The sequence below is a fragment of the Apium graveolens genome, chromosome 2 (assembly GCF_009905375.1).
Source record: "Apium graveolens cultivar Ventura chromosome 2, ASM990537v1, whole genome shotgun sequence".
NCBI classification, from domain to species: Eukaryota; Viridiplantae; Streptophyta; class Magnoliopsida; order Apiales; family Apiaceae; genus Apium; species Apium graveolens.
In genome coordinates, this window is record NC_133648.1 from 193,448,147 (window position 1) to 193,455,900 (window position 7,754).

Here is a 7,754-nt window from a genome sequence, read left to right on the forward strand (position 1 = left end):
GACATGACGCTATATGGGTTATAGTTGATCGCCTTACGAAGTCGGAACATTTTCTTCCAATTAATGAAAGATCTTCATTGGACATATTGGTCCACCTGTATGTGCGTGAAATCGTATTACGACATGGCGTGCCTGTATCGATAGTTTCAGATAGAGATCCATGATTTAACTCGAGATTCTGAAAGAAATTTCAAGAAAGTCTGGGCACAAAGTTAAACATGAGTACGGCGTATCATCCTCAAAATAATGGTCAAAGCGAAAGGACAATTCAAACAATTGAAGACATGTTGCGCAGTTGTGCAATTGATTTTGCCGGAAGTTGGGACGACCACTTGCCATTGGTAAAGTTCTCCTATAACAACAGCTATCACACCAGTATTGGCATGCCACCATACGAAGCCTTATACGGACAGAAGTGCAGATCACCAACCAGTTGGGATGAAGTAGGAGAAGGGAAGATTCTAGGCCCAAAATTGGTACAACAAATGCATGAGACAGTCAAATTGATTCAGAAGAGATTACTTGCTGCTCAAGATAAGCAAAGAAAGTATGCAGACCCTGCTCGTAAGGATATCAGACTCCAAGTAGGTGAAGCCGTTTTGCTGAAGGTATCACCGAGGAAAGGATAGTCTAGATTTGGAAAGAAAGGCAAGTTAGCACCTAAATATATTGGTCCTTTTCAAATTTTGAGTCAAGTAGGGAAGGTGGCCTATGAATTAGCTTTGCCGCCTCAGTATCAGCATGTGCATAATATGTTTCGTGTGTCATTTCTTAAGAAGTATAATCCTGATGTCAACCATGTGATAGAGTATGAACCTATAGAGATTTAGACAGACCTATCATTTATGGAGCAACCTGTTAAAATACTCGAATGGCAAGAGAAGAGTCTTAGAAATAAGTTAGTCAAGTTGGTAAGAGTACTTTGGAGAAATCCCAAGATTGAAGAATCAACGTGGGAACTAGAGTCGGATATGCGTAGTCCGTATCCTTACTTATTCTCCTAGATTATGAGGACAGAATCCTTTAAGGGGGAAAGGATGTTACGACCGGTATTTCTAAAACTTATTTATATATAATTATGTGTTTATAATTGAGATTTAAATTATGTTGAATTATAAATGTGGATGATCTATATGTTGAGTGCCTATATATTAAGTGTTTAATGTATTAGTTATATAAAAAATTTTGAAAGGAAAATCTTATTATTTAGTATTTTTAAATGATAATCAAAAGTATTTCATTCTATATGAAAAATTGATTTTTAAAATCTTTTAACCACAAATTTTCAAATCTTATATCATAAATTTCTAAAATTATAAGCTATTTTATAATATTTATTTTGTGATTTATGGAAGTGTATTTATTTTTATAGCAATTGTTTTATATAAATTAGTTGATTTTTAATTTGCAATTTACTTAGTTGCCCATGCATGCATTTTGCTCCCAAACACAAGTTAAGGGCAAATTTGGAAATTCCAACCTCACTAACTACTACTTTACTAGTCAAATTACTACCTTATCCTTGCATGTAAAATAACACAAGCTTGTTTAAGGGTTACTCTTATCAATTCTCATTTCCACTCACTTTCTAGTCAAATCAAAACCATAAAAATCAAGTATAAGATGTCAAAATCACACTCACTTCACTACACCCTCACCTCTCTTCTCCCTCTCCCTCTCTCGGCCCTCTCTCTCTCTCGACCTTCACTCTCGGCCGAAGCCCCCCCACCCCCTTTTCTTCATTTGTCATTCAAACATCCATCTTCCATTTAAGTAATCTTACTTCCCATATCTTTTTCTTTAATAATCCAAAGAGTTTAGGGTGAAAAATCTATGTTTTGATCTTGCATGGTGGTGTTTTGTTAAATTCAAAGTGAACCCCCTTGATTCTTGTCAATCTAAGGCTTTCACCATGAGATATAATATCATAGGGTTGAGAATGGCTAGACATGAGTGTGTCACACTCATGCAAATGTTGTTTTCACCCTAATCCATTTGGCCATGACTTGTTAGGAACCGAATGGATGATATTCTTGTTGCCTTGTTGACTTTTGTGTGTTTATGTGATAATAGCTTGGTTTTGGAAATAAAAACTTGATAAATGTCACACCCCAACTTAAACAAAAGAAACTAAGTCAAACTAGGTTCAATGTAGTGGTTCCAGATAAGACATAGGTATTTAAAATATAAAGAAGGTGAGTATCAGTTCAAAGTATAATAGGGTCTCATGGTTTAAGGATAAGAATGGAGTTATCAATCATATATGAACAACTTTGAGGAATAACTGACTATTATGTGTCAAGATAAGGTTACTAAATACAACTTATATAGGGTTAAGCATCACAATTATTTTGGTATACTGGCATGGTTTGACTTTTGAATTACTTGCATTGCAATCTCCAAGTAAAGTTAAACTACTTGCAATAGATACTTGAGGGTTCATGGCATTTGTATATAATACGAAAGATAGATTTGAAACCACTTGGGTCATGTATACATGTATATCAAGGTGAATTGGAATACTCGCATCATATTTAAAAGCTTGGTTAACACACACTTGCAGTGTACATAAAAAGATAGGTTGAAACACTTGCCTTGAGAAAGGCTTGACTTGACTGGAAGGTGGGAGCAATTGGGAGCTCTACTCGACTTTAATGGCAAGTTTACCCTCGTCTCGAGAGCCTACAAAAAATAATAATAACCTCATTATAATATATTCTCACCAACTCAACCTATTTATAAACCGAAAGTAAGCACACTAGCACTTAGGCCTATGTACACATACATGCTTACAATTATCTTATAAGCATATTAGATCACATAGCCACATATGCTCACATAACACATTTAAATATATAATAATACATCAACACACTATATTGCATTACTAAGCTTGGATGATCTCACTCCACTTACTCAAGTCACTTAGTTATGCTAAACTAGTCAAAACTCCTAATATTGACCTTGAAACTCGAAGTGCCTTTTTTTAAACCATCAAGTTCCTATTGACCCTGATATAGGCCTTACACTCTACTGACCTTATAATATCTTACAACTATGGTGGTCAACCTATGCCTCACTCATAAGTGCTCTAAAACTAAATGCTAAGTGAATGTGCTCATTATAGTGATTTCAGGATGACACCAATGGGTTTATGAGAATAATTGACACCATTACTCCTCAAGTTTACCTCCCAAACTTCTACACTAGACTCTTATGATCATAATGTAACTCCCATACTTGGTGTGACTCAAAGGCCTAGCTTGGGCCTACCTAGGCCTAAGCTTAAAGTCCAATATTACCTTGTTTTCTGGATAGAAAAGTGTCCTAATTTGCACTAACATGTGACACATGATCCTAACTCAATTCCTATGAAATATGACTGGAAAAACACCTCAAACACTCCCTTTAACTAGGGCCAACCAAGGCCTAGTGAGGGCCTACCCTTGACAGGGTCAAAACTCCCCATTTCTAGGTTGCGGTAAAACTGTCCCCTGTTGGACAGATTTAGTATTTTCACTCATGCACCTAACCAAACAACCTACAAACCTCTAAAAAACACCTAAAATCTGAAGTATACCCCTAGTACTAGCTTCTGGTGACTTTGGCCTTAAAGTGAATTACAATGACAAGGTTAAATCTCACTCTAAACCTCATGGGACCAAACTGAACTTCTGCAAAATCTAATGTAACCCTTTCCACCATGTTTCCCACTTAACAAACCAAACCAAACATCAATCAAAATCCAAAACAAACCCCGACCAAGGTAACCTACTGAACTAATACTACCACACACAATATTGGCTTAGTGGAGATCATCCTTACCTAGAGTGCAATACAGCAAAACAAGAGTCAAAATAATATACTAATTACAAGTCATCTCAATTTTGAAAATAACAACTTAAATCCTCCATATAAATACGAATCAAAAACACATAAAAGGAGCACATATTATAATTAATATCCTAAATTAACTGAAATTAGAGATTATTAACAAAAATCAATCCAAATAATTAAGAACTTTCCAAAATCATGAGTTGAACCTATGCATGCATGCTTTCGAACTTACAAACCAAAAGCAATATGGTTTCCATATAAATTTCATCATAGAATCAAAATTCAAGCCTAGAATTAACAAAAACTAATGTGATCACTTAGCATGCAAAGAGGTTTATCAAGTTTTTATTTCCAAAACCAAGCTATTATCACATAAACACACAAAAATCAACAAGGCAACAAGAACACCATCCATTCGGCTCCTAACATGTCATGGATGAATGGATTAGGGTGAAAACAACATTTGCATGAGTGTGACACACTCATGTCTAGCCATTCTCAACCCTATGATAATATATCTCATGGTGAAAGCCTTAGATTCACAAGAATCAAGGGTGTTCACTTTGAGTTTAACAAAACACTACCATGCAAGATCAAAATATAGATTTTTCACCCTAAACTCTTTGGATTATTAAAGAACAATATATGGGAAGTAAGATTACTTAAATGTAAGATGGATGTTTGAATGAAAAATGAAGAAAAAGGGGGTGGGGGGCTTCGGCCGAGAGTGAAGGCCGAGAGAGAGAGGGCCGAGAGAGGGAGAGGGAGAAGAGAGGTGAGGGTGGAGTGAAGTGAGTGTGATTATGACAACTTGTACTTGATTTTTATGGTTTTGATTTGACTAGAAAGTGAGTGGAAATGAGAATTGACAAGAGTAACCCTTAATTAAGCTTGTATCATTTTGCATGCAAGGATAAGGTAGTAATTTGACTAGTAAAGTAGTAGTTAGTGGGGTTGGAATTTCCAAATTTTCCCTTAACTTTTGTTTGGGAGCAAAATGCATGCATGGGCAACTAAGTAAATTGTAAATTAAAAATCAACTAATTTATATAAAACAATTGCTATAAAAATAAATACACTTTCATAAATCTCAAAATAAATATTATAAAATAGCTTGTGATTTTAAAAATTTAATGATATAAGATTTAAAAATTTGTGGTTAAAAGATTTTAAAAATCGATTTTTCATATAGAATGAAATAATTTTGATTATCATTTAAAAATACTGAATAATAAGATTTTCCTTTCAAAAAATTTTATATAACTAATTCATTAAACACTTAATTTATAGGCACTCAACATATAGATCATCCACGTATATAATTCAACATAATTTAAATCTCAATTATAAACACACAATTATATATAGATAAGTTTTAGAAATACCGGTCGTAACATCCTCTCCCCTTAAAGGATTCTGTCCTCAGAATCTAGGAGAATAAGTGAGGATACCGGCTATGCATATACGACTCTAGTTCCCATGCTGATTCTTCAACCTTGGCATTTCTCCAAAGTACTCTTACCAACTTGACCAACTTATTTCTAAGACTCTTCTCTTTCCAGTCAAGTATTTTGACAGGTTGCTCGACAAATGACAGGTCTGTCTGAATCTCTATAGGTTTATACTCTATCATATGGTTGGCATCAGGATTATACTTCTTAAGCAATGACACATGAAACACATTATGCACATGCTGATACTGAGGCGGCAAAGCTAATTCATAGGCCACCTTCCCTACTTGAATCAAAATTTCAAAAGGACCAATATATCTAGGTGCTAATTTCCCTTTCTTGCCAAATCTAGAAAATTCTTTCCTCGGTGATACCTTCAGCAAAACGGCTTCACCTACTTGGAATATGATATCCTTACGAGTAGGGTCTGAATACTTTATTTTTCTATATTGAGCAGCATGTAATCTCTTCTGAATTAATTTGACTATCTCATGCATTTATTGTACCAATTCTGGGCCTAGAATCTTCCATTCTCCTACTTCATCCCAACTGGTTGGTGATCTGCACTTCCGTCCATATAAGGCTTCGTATGGTGTCATGCCAATACCGGTGTGATAGCTGTTATTGTAGGAGAACTCTACCAATGGCAAGTGGTCATCCCAACTTCCCGCAGAATCAATCGCACAACTGCGCAACACATCTTCTATTGTTTGAATTGTCCTTTCGCTTTGACCATCAGTTTGAGGATGATACGCCGTACTCATTTTTAACTTTGTTCCAAGATTTTCTGGAAATTGCTTCCAGAATCTCGAGTTAAATCATGGATCTCTGTCTAAAACTACCGATACAGGCACGCCATATCGTAATACGATTTCACGCACATACCGGTGGACCAATCTATCCAATGAAGACCTTTCATTAATTGGAAGAAAATGTTCCGACTTCGTAAGGCAATCAACTATAACCCATATAGCGTCATGTCCAGATTTCGTTAATGGTAATCCTACTATAAAGTCCATGGCAATGTTTTCCCACTTTCATTCTGGAATCTTTAAGGGTTGAATTAATCCACTTGGTCTTTGATGTTCTTCCTTCACTTTCTGACAATTATAGCACTTCGCAACCCATTATGCTACTTCTCGCTTCATATTTGGCCACAAATAGTTCTGCTTCAAGTCCGGGTATATCTTGGTGCTTCCCGGATGGATTGAAAATCTAGAACTATGAGCTTCTTATAATATCTCATTCTTCAATTCAGCTACACAAGGAATCCAAATTCTTGAGGAAAACCGTAGTATACCTTGCTCATCCCTTTAAGTACAAATCTTTTCCCCGGTTAGTTGATTATTCTCCTGTTTCATCACTTCTTCCTGACATATCTTTATCTTTTCCAACAATGTTGGCTGAAAAGTCATAGTATGACAAATCTCTTTAACTTTTCCACAAACACAAAGTTCTAATTCAAATATCTTAATTTCTTCTAATAATTCCTTTGGTATTGCTACCATATTTAATCTTTCCTTCCTACTCAAAGCATCAGCTACCACATTCGCCTTTCCCGGATGATAATTTATCGAGCAATCATAGTCCTTAATTAACTCCAACCATCTCATTTGCCTCATGTTGAGCTCCTTCTGAGTGAAAATATACTTTAAACTCTTGTGATCCGTGTAGATCTCACACCTTTCTCCGTAAAGGTAATGTCTCCAAATCTTAAGTGCAAATACCATAGCTGCTAATTCCAAGTCATGTGTAGGATACTTCAATTCATGTGGTTTCAGCTGTCTTGATGCATACGCAATAACCTTGTTGTGTTGCATTAGCACACAACCCAGACCTTTATGTGAGGCATCACTAAATCATAAAGTCTCCTTGATTGTCTAGTAATACTAACACCAGAGCAGTAACCAAACTCTGCTTCAATTTTTGAAAACTATCTTCACATTCTGCATTCCATTCAAATTTCTGATTCTTTCTAGTCAACTTAGTCAATGGCGTGGCAATTTTCGAGAAATCTTTAACAAATATTCTATAGTATCCCACCAATCTTAGAAAACTTCGTACTTCCGTAGGTGTCTTTGGTCTCTCCCAACTCATAATTGCCTCAATCTTTGCCGGATCCACCTTGACTCCTTCACTTCCAATAAATGTCCCAAAAATTGAACTTCCTTCAACCAGAACTCACATTTAGAAAAATTGGCATACAACTTCTCTTGTCGGAGTATTTCTAATGCTATCCATAGATGCTGCATATGTTCTTCTTCTGACTTTGAATATATAAGAATATCATCAATGAATACCACTACAAACTTGTCCAAATACTTTTTAAATACCCGGTTCATCATATCCATAAATGCTGCAAGAGCATTAGTCAACCCAAAAGGCATCACCAAGAATTCATAATGTCTGTATCTTGTCCTGAATGTTGTCTTCGGGATGTCGTCTGCTTTGATCTTCAATTTATGG